General features: G+C 39.1%; 1 pseudogene; it reads left to right on the top strand.

Moving 5' to 3' along the window:
- The first annotated feature begins 13132 nt into the window (after positions 1-13132).
- Positions 13133-15032, top strand: LOC110288974 (zinc finger protein Pegasus pseudogene; annotated as a pseudogene).
- Positions 15033-16286: the final 1254 nt, after the last annotated feature.

Here is a 16286-nt window from a genome sequence, read left to right on the forward strand (position 1 = left end):
CCTGGTTATCCCTGGTTATAGGTGATCTGCAGCCTGCCTTCTGTGTCACTTGTAGATCACTTTTGAGGCCCGTGGCCCTTGCTGTTGCAGATATCCTGTGAGTCCTTCAGACTGCATATTCTTCAGAGGGGCATGCATACCAGTGACCTATTGCCCTGACCATAGTAGCTCTTCTGGGACGATTCAGACTCTGAGGACTTCATGGGGCAGAGAAACTCTTTATCTGTTGCCCTGGCTGCTGCACATATCCTGGAAGTTCTTCAGATTGTGGGGTCTTCAGAGGAGCCATTCAGCTGTTGCCCTGTGTGCAACTATTCTCTTGGGAAACCTTCAGACTATGAGGTCTGTTGCCTTGGGTTTAACTGTTCTCTTGGGAAACCTTCAGACTATGAGGTCTATCACCCTGTGTGCAGAAGAACTCCAGTGATTCTTTCAGACTGTTATGTCAGTTTTCTTGTGTGAAAACAAACTCCTGGGAGGCCTTTAAACTCTGGTGTCTTCAAAGGAGCAGGTAATCTGGTGACCTGTCCCAGAAGTAATCACAGGCCAGAAGGGGAGTGTAATTTGGGGGTGCAGAGTGGGGCTGAAGGTTCTCTAGTCTGCTGGGCTCCTCAGGGTGCCCAACCACTGCAGCTTCATTTCATTTTCAACTCTAAAGGCCCTTTGTGTAGGATACTGAAATAACCATAATGTCTTATGTAGTGGAATAATTTATGGATGTCATCATAACATTTTGAGAAAAAGATACAGGTGAGCAGCAAGCTTTACTTGGCAGCAAGGAGTTATAATTAGAAAGGCATGGACAGAAATGTGTGCTTTATTAGAGACAACCACGGACTAGACAATGTAGCCAGGTACATAATCAGGCTCCAGGCACCATTGGCTGATTTTCTTTGTTGGTAGTTGGAGCTAAAGGTCAGGGTAAATTATATTTTCACTACCTTACACTTTCACTTTCAATTCTTAGGCTGAAACACTTAGGGATGAGAAACAGATCAATTAGAAGCATGGGGAGTATTGAAGATTATTGCAGGGCTGTTCATTTCATTTTTTGGATTGAGATGTCTTTACTGATTGGTTTTTTGAGCCATTTCATATATGAATATACACACTCCTCCAAAGAGAGGCAACCGGAGCAAATAAAGATAACTGGACTGAAGGTTTTATAGGCAGGATTCTAGCAATAGTATAGCTGTCAGCTGATTACAGTCAAATACTGATAATAAAATGTTCTAAGGAAGAAAGAGTGCTATTTCTTCCAAAACCTGTGGCCGGTAGAGCAAATAAAAACCCATAAGTAGTGACATTCTGGAAATCCTCAAATCCCTGATATGAGAAAGCTGCTTCTGTTTTCTGTACAAGAAATATGTTCTTTCCTCTGAAGCATCACTGCTGTCTCAGTATTACAGTGCTTTCTAATCTGAAATGAGGATGAGTCACTTTGGGAGTTAATTTCTGATGGAGAGTGAGTTACACTTTCTTGGAGCATCCACTCTTAAGAACTGCTATAGCAGGAACCATTCTCACTTGGCCACCTAAAATGATCTGAAATATTTGAATTGTAAACTTAGGAAGACAAAATCCCACATAACATGCAATGTCCTCTTGGGTTATAGAAATATAACACTAGTAATTTTACTTAATATCCATCTATTGCCATCGAGATCTCCAGAGGTTCTTCTTTGAAGACCAACAAGTTTGAAAGTCAAGGTTAAATTGTTACTGCTATTTGCCAAATAGTAGCTGTTATAGTTTATTCTCACTTTCTTGCCTCCCATTCCTTTCCATGCGGTCAAGCATGTCATGAGAGTAGTGGAAAGTCAATTAACTCTGTGTTATGCCAGACTCCTATTCTATATTCAAATTACAAGAAATTTATCCAACAGATTTTTGTGTCCCTACCTAACAAAGAATCTCTTCTGACTTGTATATATCTCCTCATTAACATTGTGTTCATGATAATTACTTCTTTTTTTGTATGTCACATGTGTTTATGCATTTTGACAGTATTGCCTAATTTCTTTCTGGAAACATAAAGTCTTCTCTAATTACATTTCTTGCATACTATCTTGTGTTCTTGTATGCCCTTTGTAATTTTATCAATATCTGTTCTTTGTGGACCATTATACAGGATAATATTGTTGTGAAATATAAGGAGTTCGTTGAGATACACCAATAATAATTCAATAGACAGAAGCAACAATAAAAATATTGAAATACTTAGAAATATTAAAGGAAGAAGCTTGAACACCTCTCAGAATAATACATTGACAGATAAAGCTGGTAAAGACTAGTATGTGTACCTATAGGTGCTAATATAGCTATAGAAGTGAAAGATTTAGAATCAGAAAAGAGAGGAAACTAAGGACAGTATCAAGATACCACTATGGTACACAGCATTAGTTAAAGATTCTCTTTTGTAATATGATTGATACAGATATATCAACAATTGCAGCAATAGAGATACTTGAAGAGTTGAGGTAGAAATGAGCTAATTGACTTAAGAGATTTGTGTTCCTGTATGGCATTTCTAAGAGAAATAAGGGGAAGGACCACCACCATGTATCTAAAGAGGAACAAGGGGAAAATTAGAGAACCTAGGGACCCTATATACCAATTAACTCAAATATCATTAAATCCTACTTTGCTGCCATTATATCTCTAAACAAAAACGGAAACCCTTTTATATTTAATTATATTCAGGGCTTAGTTTTCTATCCTTCTCAAGAAATTATTTCATGCTTCATCTAGATGACTACCCTCCCTAATTACATTTCTTAGGGATTATCTTCCATGTTTTAATGTTTTTATTGGTAATTTTATTTATTTATATTTCAAATGCTATCCCTTTTCCATGTTTCCCCTCAGGAGACCCCGTATTGAATCCCCCACCCCTGCTTCTATGATGGTGCTCCACTACCCACACACTTCTACCTCACAGTCCTAGCAGGGCTGTGCTGCTAGGTGCCTCAAGCTATCTTAAGAGAAAGGGCCTCTTTTCCCATTAATGCCAGATAAGGCTATCTTCTGCTGCATGTGCAGCTGGAGCCATAGGACACTCCCTGTGAACTTTTTGGTTGGTGGTTTAGTCCTTTGGAGCTTTGGGGTGTATGTTTGGTTACTACTGTTATTCTTCCTATAGGGTTGCAAACCATTTTAGATCTTCCATCCCTTCCCCTAACTCCTACATTGTTGTCCTTGTGCTCAGTCTGATGGTTGGCTGCAAGGATCTGCATCTATATTGGTCAGGTTCTGGCAGAGCCTTTCATGAGACAGCTATATCAGGATCCTCTCATCAAGCACTTCTTGGCATCCAGAATAGTGTCTGGGTTTGGTGGCTGCATAAAGGATGGATCCCCAAGTGGGGCAGTCTCTGAATGACCTTTTTTTCAGATTTTGCTTCACTCTTTTTTCCTATATTTCTTTTAGACAGGAGCAATTTTGGATTAAATTATTTGAGATGAGTAGGTGGTCCCATCTCTTGACCAGGGACTTAACTTGGCTTAACTTTTGGATATGGTCTCTACAGATTCTCTCTCCCCATTGTTCAGTATTTCAGCTGTAATCACTGTTAGGTCCTAGAAATCTCTTGCTTTCCTGGCATCTGGGACTTTCCTGTAGCTACCCCCCACCCAACTGCTGCACACCACTGTTCAATTTACTGACCTTCTATACATCTCCTCTATCTCCTCCCTCACCTGCTCTTGCCTCCTATTCCCCCTTCCTTTCCTCTCTCCCTCCCAAGTCCCTCACTCTCTCTCCCTCTTGTGATTATTTTGTTCCCTTTTTAAGTAGGACTGAAGCACCCACTGTTTGGATTTTCTCCTTCTTGAGCTTCATATGTTCTGTGAGTCATCATGATCATTTCAAGTTTTCATCCTAAATCTACTTATCAGTGAGTACATACTATATGTGTTCTTGTGTGACTGGGTTACTTTACTCAAGATAATGTTTTCTAGCTATATTCATTAATGGAAAACTTTTTTATATTTCATTTTATTCAAGGCTTAGTCTTGTGCTCTTCCCAAGAAATTATGTCTAATTTAATTCAGATATCTACTATTGTCAATGTATTTTCTTGGGGATTTTGTCTCATGAATTTTAGAAGTCCTCTACTCAAAGTAATGCACATGAATAGCAATTAAGGAGCAATACTTTGATGTGGGAATGACTGTCCTACATTACTCAGAGCAGCTCCTGACTGAGGGGTCCAACATCACCATGATGAGTAAAGTGGGAATTCACAGTCTGGTTTTACCTCTTCTAATACAAAGTAGAATAGGATTGTGTTCCCAAGAAGTTGTGAGGTTTTATATTTTATGTCTAGAGATTTCTCCTATATAAACTAGAAAAAAAGTCATAGGTCTGGAAAAGCAGGGCACAGAATCAATGCACTTCCTAGTAAAAGCTGATTCCTCCTTGATATATCAAGGAATTGTCAATGTGAACAGTCACTCTTATTTTTAATCCCCTTTTAGCAATAACTCAGTTCCTGGTACATGTCCTGTGAATAGATAAATATAGGTTCCCAAATCTAGACTGTCTGACCAAATGATCACACTTTGATTTTCAGCCAGAAATATTATTGAGTGTTTCTGATATATATATATATATATATATATATATATATATATATATATACTGAAAATTATTGAGAAAACTGTGCTTTGATTTCAAAGTGGATAATGCCTGAAATTGAAGAAGGGTTGGTTTGAGTGCACTAGCAGTAAAGGACTTTGTTGTAGACTTACATGCCTGAGGGGATTTCAGTCTTTACTGATCAGTTTACAGGGTAACTAGTAGTTAGTCCTTTGTGTCCTTCAGGAGTTCAGAAAACAAAGCATGCTAATGGTGACTAATAGCTTGTCACTGCAATGCTGCTGGTGCATTGTTTAAAATGTGTGCCTTTACTTTGATGTGGGTTTAAAATGGGAAGTGAAGCATATCCTCTGAGGGAGAAAAGTGGCACAGCAAAAGTAGAGACTGTATATCTAGACAGCCTAGGAGATAACGACTATGCATATATAAATGTCCTGACACTTACATGAACCCATTGACTGTAGAAACTTTCCTCCTCCTTAATTGTATGTAAAAGGAACTTAACTCCCCTAACTTAACAAAAAACAAAACAAACAAAACAAACAAACAAACAAAAAAAACAACTAGGTTTCAGAGTTCCTCATGATAATTTTGAGAAGTGAAGTCCTAGCCAGAGCAATTCGACAACAAAAGGAGATCAAGGGGATACAAATTGGAAAAGATGAAGTCAAAATATCACTTTTTGCAGATGAAATGATAGTATATATAAGTGACCCTAAAAATTCGACCAGAGAACTCCTAAACATGATAAACAGCTTCGGCGAAGTAGCTGGATATAAAATTAACTCAAACAAGTCAATGGCCTTTCTCTACACAAAGAATAAACAGGCTGAGAAAGAAATTAGGGAAACAACACCCTTCTCAATAGTCACAAATAATATAAAATATCTTGGCGTGACTCTAACTAAGTAAGTGAAAGATCTGTATAATGACAACTTCAAGTCTCTGAAGAAAGAAATTATAGAAGATCTCAGAAGATGGAAAGATCTCCCATGCTCATGGATTGGCAGGATCAACATTGTAAAGATGGCTATCTTGCCAAAAGCAATCTACAGATTCAATGCAATCTCCATCAAAATTCCAACTCAATTCTTCAACGAATTAGAAAGGGCAATCTGCAAATTCATCTGGAATAACAAAAAACCTAGGATAGCAAAAACTCTTCTCAAGGATAAAAGAACCTCTGGTGGAATCACCATGCCTGACCTAAAGCTTTACTACAGAGCAATTGTGATAAAAACTGCATGGTATTGGTATAGTGACAGACAAGTAGACTAATGGAATAGAATTGAAGACCCAGAAATGAACCCACACAGCTATGGTCACTTGAACTTCGACAAGGGAGCTAAAAACATCCAGTGGAAGAAAGACAGTATTTTCAACAAATGGTGCTGGCACAACTGGTTGTTATCATGTAGAAGAATGTGAATCGATCCATTCCTATCTCCTTGTACTAAGGTCAAATCTAAGTGGATCAAGGAACTTCACATAAAACCAGAGACACTGAAACTTATAGAGGAGAAAGTGGGGAAAAGCCTTGAAGATATAGGCACAGGGGAAAAATTCCTGAACAAAACAGCAGTGGCTTGCACGGTAAGATCAAGAATTGACAAATGGGACCTCATGAAACTGCAAAGCTTCTGTAAGGCAAAAGACACTGCCAATAAGACAAAAAGACCAACAACAGATTGGGAAAGGATCTTTACCTCTCCTAAATCAGATAGGGGACTAATATCCAATATATATATATAAAGAACTCAAGAAGGTGTACTCCAGAAAATCAAATAACCCCATTAAAAAATGGGGCTCAGAACTGAACAAAGAATTCTCACATGAGGAATAACGAATGGCTGAGAAGCACCTGAAAAAATGTTCAACATCCTTAATCATCAGGGAAATGCAAATCAAAACAACCCTGAGATTCCACCTCACACCAGTCAGAATGGCTAAGATCAAAAATTCAGGTGACAGCAGATGCTGGCAAGGATGTGGAGAAAGAGGAACACTCCTCCATTGTTGGTGGGATTGCAAGCTTGTACAACCATTCTGGAAAACAGTCTGGCGGTTCCTGAGAAAATTCTATATAGAGCTACCGGAGGATCCAGCGATACCTCTCCTGGGCATATATCCAGAAGATGTCCCAACCGGTAAGAAGAACACATGCTCCACTATGTTCATAGCAGCCTTATTTATAATAGCCAGAAGCTGGAAATAACCCAGATGCCCCTCAACAGAGGAATGGATACAGAAAATGTGGTACATTTACACAATGGAGTACTACTCAGCTATTAAAAAGAATGAATTTATGACATTCCTAGGCAAATGGATGGACCTGGAGGGCATCATCCTGAGTGAGGTAACACAATCACAAAGGAACTCACACAATATGTACTCACTGATAAGTGGATATTAGCCCAAAACTTAGGATACCCAAGATATATAATACAATCTGCTAAGCACATGAATCTCAAGAAGAATGAAGACCAAAGTGAACAGAATTTGGAACAAAACATCCATGGAAGGAGTTACAGAAACAAAGACTGGAGCTGTGACAAAAGGTGGACCATCTAGAGACTGCCATACCCAGGGATCCATCCCATAATCCGCTTCCAAACGCTGACACCATTGCATACACTAGCAAGATTTTGCTGAAAGGACCCTGATATAGCTGTCTCTTGTGAGACTATGCCGGGGCCTAGCAAACCCAGAAGTGGATGCTCACAGTCAGCTAGTGGATGGATCATAGGGCTCCCAATGGAGGAGCTGGATAAAGTACCCAAGGAGCTAAAGGGACCTGCAACCCTATAGGTGGTACAACATTATGAACTAACCAGTACCCTGGAGCTCTTGACTCAAGCTGTATATGTATCAAAAGATGGCCTAGTCGGCCATCACTGCAAAGAGAAGCCCATTGGACTTGCAAACTTTATATGCCCCAGTACAGGGGAACACCAGGGCCAAAAAAAAAAGGGAACAGGTTGGTAGGGAAATGGGGGAGAGGGGGGAGGGTATAGGGGACTTTTGGGATAGCATTGGAAATGTAATTGAGGAAAATACATAATAAAATATATTAAAAAAAGAAAAGGAGAAACAGAAATGTTCATAGATTAAATAAGTCAAAACAAATGCCATGTGTATTAGGTACTTTACTGTTAATGTGGTAAAATATCACAATCAAATGCAACTTATATATTGCAGCTTAAGTTCCAGAGTGAAGGTGCGTAGTGACAAGGGAGCCATGGAGAAAGCCAATATCCAACTACATACTGGCTACAAGATGTGTACTATCATACAAATGTACATACACAATCCTAAACAGCACATCTACACTCAACCTCTCCCATCATGGCTCACAGGGCTAAGTAGCAGAGGAGGTAGCAAGTTTGTCAGAGCCAATTGGGATGACAGACATCAAGGAAAGAGTGCCTTAAACACACAACAGGACTGACAGATGTATGACCATACAGAGACTGTGGTAGTACACATAGGGCCTGCACAGGTCCAAGTCAGATTGGGGGTCCCAGAACAGAGAGGTGAACTGGACAGGAGCTACCATACCTAACCTAGTTGAGAACTTTTCACTAGGTAAAAATCAGTTATTTTGCAGTTGGAGTATCTATAAACCACTCTAAAGGACAAACTCCATGCCCAATAGTAGATGGCCAACATAAAAGAAATTCAATGGTAATTTTGGAGATGGTTTGTTTTATAATTCTTTCGGTATTTTTTAACCTTATGGATCTTAGTATGCTTTCCCATTATGTGCTTTTTATAAGTTTTGTAATATATGCCTGTGTATTTCTGCTTGTATATGTATATTTTTTCTTGCTTGTTTGTTTTGCTTTATTCTGGTTTTATTTGCCTGTTTGAGAGAGGGGGGGAGGAGGAAGAGGAGGAGGAGGATTGGGGGTTTGACAGGTGGGGCCTTAGGGAGGATCTGAGAGGAGATGAGGGAGGGGAACTGTTATTAAATGTATTGCATGGAAATTTTATTTTCAATAAAAAGTAATAAAGACAAAAAAAAGAAAAATAACTGAGTTTGTTTAGTTTAAATATACTTAATAGAGAAATGATTCACAAATTCTTCTGATATATGATGGATAGTGCATTTAAAATATTTAATTGGAAAGTTTCCTGTGACAGAAAGAAGTAGCAGCACTCGGCCTCACATCTCATATCTCTGCCAAGGAAGATTATAGAGCTCAGGAGTATTCCACCTACAGCTTGCATGAAATGTGGCATATCTGACCACTAAGTGAAAAACTGCCCATTGCCTTGTCTGAAACCAGGACCCTGTACAAATATGGAAAAGCAGGGCAGTGAGAAGTTAGGTTTCACTTAGACAAGGTAAGCTGGTCCCCGCAAGTTTCTACTTCACAGGAATGTCTTTCAGATCTTCTGGGCCTGTCAGCCAAATCCTGATGCTACCCTAGGACTTCTTTCCACAATGAAATTGAGACTATCCTTGCTGAACAAAATAGTCAATAAGTGACTGTCATTTTTCTGAGATACAGGAGATGCTTAGTTTGCACTTCACTCTACTCAGGTGAAATGCATCTTTACTAGATCTCTAATGGCACTGACAAGTAGGCTAAGGACACCTTTCACAGTTTAATAGCAACAAGTATAATATCTCAGACACCAACATTTCAATTGGCATATCAGTTCGCTTCCTATGGAAAACGCTCGTGTCAGGACTCACTTTTCTTGAGCTTCTTCTATGTCTAGACTCAACTTGCCACAGCCTGCACTTACCGAAGAAGCAGTGATCCAGTGCAAAGTGTGGTCTCTCTAAGACGTGCAGACCCAGAGGCCTGCAGGGATAATCAGCAAGGACCTAAGGCAGGAGAGAAAATTGTGGGAGGGACAAGAAACAAGAATAATGAGAGAAAGACGGATCAAGCTTTGAAAAACTTTATTCTGGGATGGGAATACAAGAAAGAGGAGGCTTCTGGGGAGGGGGATAGAACCCGGGGTCTCTCCGAAGATCTGGTAGCAATCTTCAGCTTCTGGAACCAACGGTCACAGTATCCTCTATAGCCACAAATTCTCTTTCTGTTATGACCACAAATTTTCTCTCAGGGCTGTTTATGTGAGCTAGAAATTTTCCACAAGGCCATGGCTGAGGCCATGTCTCCGAGCATCTCCTTCCTTTTAATTATTTTCACTTAGGCCCTTAGGAACTGGGATGATCAATAATAACTGGGGGGCTATTCCAGCTCAAATACTCAGAGCTTTTGTGGTAGCTCTGCCTCCCACAAAAGCATACGAAGATTTTAGTTCTAAATATTTAGTAATTAATTTCTCTATTGACAGTGAAATTTCCTCCAGCAAGTATATCCAACAACTTAGTGTTGTTTACCATTATGACAATTTCAAGGACTTCCTATACTGTTAGTGTAAAAAAAGTGTGGGTCAGGGACATAAGACCAATAGAGCTTCTCTATCATCATTGTCATGACACTCTATACAAACTCACGATCAGCATCATTCTTTGTCACAGCATCAGAATGTCTCATTAACCACTCTGGCAGCTAGCATTCATCTTCAGCATCCTGAAGAAAAAACACAAATATGCCCTCTTCCCCACACTCAGTGTTCCTTGGCTTCAAATTTTTAAAATTTTTGTGGTGTATGAGGATATGATTCCCCATTTGTTGTTTGCAAAAGTCAATTTTTCAGAGTGCTATGTGTAGTTCAAAATTTTCTTCTCCCATGGATTATAAGGAATTCCAGTTTTATGTTCAATTCCAAATTCCTTACAAAATTGAATAGTTGATTCCAGTATAAGTAGGGCCATTATCTGTCTTGATGATTTTAGGCAATCTCATAGCAATAAAACCCATGAATCCTGAACCAGTGTCAATATATGTCATGCATATATTTAAATTTTTCAAATTCTGAATAATGAGTTATACCTATTTGCCAAATATGACTGGGCATAAGGCCTCATAGATTAACCCCCAGATGAGGAACTAGAAACAATGTAAGACAGTCAGGACATGATTTTACCATGATTCTAGCTTGCTCCTTAACGATCTTATTTCAGAGCCTTAAGGTATGACTAGAAAGATGAAATTTATTATGATCACATTTAGCCAAAGCAATAGGATCTGAAACTAAAGCTTCTTCTCTTAAAACTCTGTCAATACAGTTGTTGCCTGCAGCTAAAGTTCCTGGAAGATCAGAATGATCTCTTATATGACCAATATAAAAAAGTTTTTTTTTTTTTTTAACAAGAATGGTGTTTGTGACACAACACCTCCAGTAGGATCTGTGTGACAAGTTTCAGACTCAGACAATTGACCTCAAAAGGTCCTGTAGATGTATGACTTGTATTAAAAATCAACAAATGTAAGGGCAAAGAATAATCTATATAAGTAACAAAATGTTTTTCAGTAGCACTTTCTATTTGTTGTTAAGGCCAACAACCTTTCTGAAGTTAAAACTTGAGGAGATGTAGGATCAGCACTCCCCTAAGAATATCCAATATGGGTTTTAATTCTCCTGTAGTAAGCTTTAAATAAGGACGAAGCCAAGTAATATCAGCTAACAGTTTTTGAAAATCATTTACAGTTTTTAAATTGTCCCTATGAATAATTATTTTCTGAGGAAAAAGTGCTTGATCTGTAAGCCTAAAACCTAAATGATTATAAGGATCTGGAGTTTGTAATTTTTCTAAAGCTATTTGTAATCCGTTATCAGATAATGCCTGTTGTAAATTTCTATAACATAGAAACAAGTCCTGAGAATCTTTCCCTGTTAGTAAGATATCATTCATGTAAAGGATAATATATATTATTTACCATTTCTGTCTTATAGGCTGAATGGCTTGTGCCACAAATTTTTGACATAATGTAGGACTGTTAGCCATACCTTGAGAAAGAACTATCTATAGATACCTCTTCATTGGCTCTTTTAAATTAATAGAATGAACACTAAGAGCAAATCTTTCACAATCCTAGAGATGCAAAGGAATAGTAAAAAATAATCTTTCAAATGTAAGACTATTTATAATATCCTTTATGAATGTCTCCACTTGCTTGATATTTTTCTTCATTACAATGATGGTTGAGTTAAAATCTTGAGCTTGTGATTGAATTGTAAACTACAGATAATGGAACATTGGAAGGTAACTATATTTTTAAGTTTCTTTTCCAGTATTAGAGAATGCCCATAATTCTGAAAAACAAAACTCACTTTAAAAAATCCATTACCATATTGTTGTTCCACCTATAGGGTTGCAGACTCCTTCAGCTCCTTGGGTGCTTTCTCTAGCTCCTGAAATGAGGGCCCTACCCCCAGAGCTCATGTCTCTAGTTGCATATGTAGTAGAAGATGGCCTAGTCGGCCATCATGGGAAAGAGAGGCCCCTAGGTCTTACAAACTTTATATGCTCCAGTACAGTGGAACGCCAGAGCCAAGAAATGGGAGTGAGTGGGTAGGGGAGCAGGATGGGGGAGGGTATAGGGAACTTTCAGGATAGCATTTGAAATGTAAATAAAAAAATCTAATAACAAAATTTTAAAAAATCCATTATCTTTAAAAAATCAAAGTTTTCACTAACCTGGGACAATGGGGATTCACAGAACCTAAGCTACAAAAGAGGGACCGTGCAGGCAGTAGACCTAGACTCTTTACACATTCGTAGCAAATGTGAGCTTGACCTTCATATGGGTCCTCTAAGTAGTGGAGTGAGGTCTGTGTTTGTCTCTTTTCCCTTCCATTGGATCCCTGTCCCTTACCTGGTTGTGAGTCAGTGGGAGATGATGTACCTAGACCTACTGGGATTAAATACCTCAGGGTAGGATTGTAGCCAAGGGGGACACTGCCTCTCCTAACAAAGTGTGTAGAAGGTGTGAAGGAGGGTTTGTAAGGATGGGAGTAGTTACAGCGAAGGCTCTCATCGGGATGTAAAGTAAATAATTAAATAAAATTTAAAAAAAAAATGAATAGCATGCAGTTCTTCCAAGACAGATAACATATGACACCTGAAAGAACAGGGAAATGCCATAACCTATATAAAAAATAAACTAGTTAATGAAGTGTTTCCACATAGTTCAGGAATAAATACAATAAAATTGCAAAGAAAACCTTAGCCATTGACATTATATATATTTAACGGTATTTGATAAATCAACAAAAGTTTCACATTAAAATCTTTCTTTTTTAATTTTCTTTTAGTTTTTGTCTTATGTTAAGAGCATAAGATTTTTTTTTTCAAATTCTTTATTCTGATATCTGTGTCTATATTTAGAGTTGTATTGTTGTACAAGGAATGTTAGAAGAGTATGTAAGGTTTTTGATGATCTGCCTCTTGTACTAATAACCTGTGTAAAAATCAGTTTTATGAGACACAACAAATATGGCGGCTACAGCTGCTACACTGATGAACGCTGAGGCGGTGGCGGTGGCGGTGGCGGCGATAGCAGTGAAAAGGACTGTGAGGATTCCTCGTTGCGGTTGTCAGGAGATATAACAGACTTTCAACTTAAAGAAAGAAAGAAAGAAAGGGAAAAAAAAAAGCACCAAGATGGGTGAAAAAAAAAAAAAAGAGCCTTTGGACTTTGTAAAAGATTTCCAGGAATACCTGACCCAGCAGACGCATCATGTGAACATGATTTCGGGATCAGTTAGTGGGGACAAAGAAGCAGAGACTCTTCAGGGAGCTGGAACAGAGGGCGATCAAAATGGCCTTGATCACCCGTCTGTTGAAGTTTCCCTGGATGAAAACTCAGGAATGTTAGTAGACGGGTTTGAAAGGACCTTCGATGGGAAGCTCAAGTGTCGGTACTGCAGCTATGCCAGCAAAGGAATGGCCAGGCTCATTGAGCACATCAGGATCCACACAGGCGAGAAGCCTCACAGGTGTCACAATTGTCCATTTGCATCTGCTTATGAGCGCCACCTTGAAGCCCATATGCGCTCTCACACTGGGGAAAAACCATACAAATGTGAATTGTGCTCCTCCCGCTGCAGTGACCGAAGTAACCTGTCCCACCATCGAAGGCACAAACATAAAATGGTACCAATTAAAGGTACTAGGTCTTCCTTAAGCAGCAAGAAAATGTGGGGGGTTTTACAAAAGAAAACAAGCAATCTGGGGTATAGCAGAAGAGCACTAATCAACCTAAGTCCACCTTCCATGGTGGTCTAGAAACCAGACTACCTTAATGATTTTACACAAAAAATCCCAAATATTCAGACTGACTCCTATGAAGCTATGGCTAAAACTACACCAACTGGTGGCCTGCCAAGGGACCCCCAAGAACTCATGGTTGACAACCCTTTGAATCAGCTCTCTACTTTAGCAGGACAGTTGTCCAGTTTGCCACTAGAAAACCAAAACCCTGCCTCTCCTGATGTAGATGCCTGCCCTGATGAAAAGCCTTTCATGATCCAGCAGCCCTCTGCCCAAGCAGTTGTCTCTGTTGTGTCAGCAAGTATTCCTCAGAGCTCCTCCCCCACAAGTCCGGAACCTTGGCCATCGCATAGTCAGAGGAACTACAGTCCAGTGGCAGGGCCCAGCAGTGAGCCAAGTGCCCACACCAGTACTCCTAGCATAGGAAACAGCCAGCCAAGCACTCCAGCTCCAACCCTGCCGGTGCAGGATCCTCAGCTTCTACATCACTGCCAGCACTGTGACGTGTACTTTGCAGACAATGTCCTTTACACTGTCCACATGGGGTGCCATGGGTATGACAGCCCCTTTCAGTGTAATGTATGTGGGTCAAATGTAAAGACAAGTACGATTTTGCCTGTCATTTTGCAAGAGGGCAACACAACCAGCACTGAACACAATCAACATTGTTCTCACTTGGTTTGGCCTTTTGAGAGTTTGTAGTTTGGTTTTTAGTTTGATCATCCCTAATAAGGTATATGCTAATTTAAAATTTATACATTCTAGTCTATAAAATAGAAGTTTGATAGTGAGAAAGGGTTTTGTTAACTTTTCATAAAAGTCTGGTCAGGGTTATTTATGCATTAGATAGTTAGATGCATTGCTGTCTTTTTTATTTAGACCTATGAGAGTTAAAGTACAGTTGTAATCAGTTTCCTACACTTGTCCATAAGGACTCCCAGGGTTATCTGTACTCCTGATGCTTCAGGATATACATTACAGCTAATGTTCTTTCTGCCATATGTTAAAATGGCACACTTCTCATAAAATCTTTTATAACATTTCAGTATTTATAGACAAACTGCCTTTAAGTTTGCTCCTAATTAAAATACCATTTTCATTCACATAACTTAAGTTGAATTAGTTTCATTACAACCAAAACCAGTAGTTTTTTCAGTGTAATAAATATTTCTCTCAAGGAGAAGCATAAAACAGTTCTTTTCAAATTTAAATTATAAAATGAAAATCTTGGAAGTTGAAATTTGGGGCTAAATTGAAAATTGTGTTTGGTATTTGAGATATCTGTTCATTTAATGTGTAAACATGTTAGTTTTTAGTTTTTCATTTATATATGTATTTATATATTTTGAGTATTATTTTAAAGCCACAGGTAAATATACTAGAGTGCTAGATGCCTTTTTCCAATCTGAATCTTTCATTCTGCACGTATTACTGGTGTCAGGTAAGATTGACAGCCACACTGATTATTTTATTCTTCCCAGTCTATGATGACCAAAGAGGAAGTGAGCGCATCATCCCACTAAGATGCTTCCAGACAGCCTCAGAGGCTCCTTTCCTGCCCTCTCTGCATAGTTGCCCATAATGTCCACAAAGGGTTGGTCTAGAAACCCAGAGCATGCCCAAACAGAGCCTATCGCCACTCCAGAGCAGAGCACAGCAGGCCATGGAAGTCCTCCCCGTGAGTCTTTATGGACAGAGACGGTGGGATAGTCACCACAGTGGGAAAGGATAAATAGAGTTATTATGAAGCACATTTAAATGTGACATTTAACTTACTTAGAATTAGAGTGGTTCATTTTATATAGGAAGCCATTATTTTCATATTGTGTAATAAGTAGCTTACTCTGAAGAGAGCCTGGCAAAACAATAAAACATTGTCACTTACTATTGGTTTCTGCGTACTTTGCAAATTTTCCATTTTTATTTGGTTAATAGCTTGAAAATATTCTCAATTTGCTTCTTAAAGAAATACCCTGTCAAGCATTTATTAACCAAAAAATAGCCTCTTACAGTAAATAAGAGGGAACTATTGAGAGTGCCTACCCATGAAGCCCCAAGTGCCCTGGTAATGGACCTGCTCTCCCTTTCTGTGCTAGAAAGCCATTCGAGGGTGCCTGTTCTTACACAGCCAGTCATCCCAACTTGGCTCATCCCAACTACACTGTTAAAGTGCAGCCCCGAAGACACTTTCTAGTGATTTTGGTCTGTTGCTTAAATCATTTACTAGATTAGTTTTAGGGCAACACTTTCCAAATACATAACTTGACTGTTGTGCTTATCAGCTGCCAGAAAGAAACAGGTTATTGTTGGGAAACCTTGCTGTTTTTAAAGTTTGATTCAATTAAAAGCAATACTTCCAAATAGACAGTGAAAACTTCCCGAAAGATATAGAAGCCCAGTGTGCTGCCATGCATCTGTAGTCCCAGCTGCTTGAAGCAGAGGCTGAAAGAGTGCTAGAGCCCAGGAGGTCCCTGCCAGGCCAGGCAACACTGCAAGACACAGTCTCAAAGGCCAAGCAGCCTGAAAGGGCTCTCCTCACAGCCAG

This window comes from Mus caroli, unplaced genomic scaffold (genome assembly GCF_978045245.1).
Source record: "Mus caroli unplaced genomic scaffold, Mus_caroli_1 scaffold_8, whole genome shotgun sequence".
NCBI lineage: Eukaryota > Metazoa > Chordata > Mammalia > Rodentia > Muridae > Mus > Mus caroli.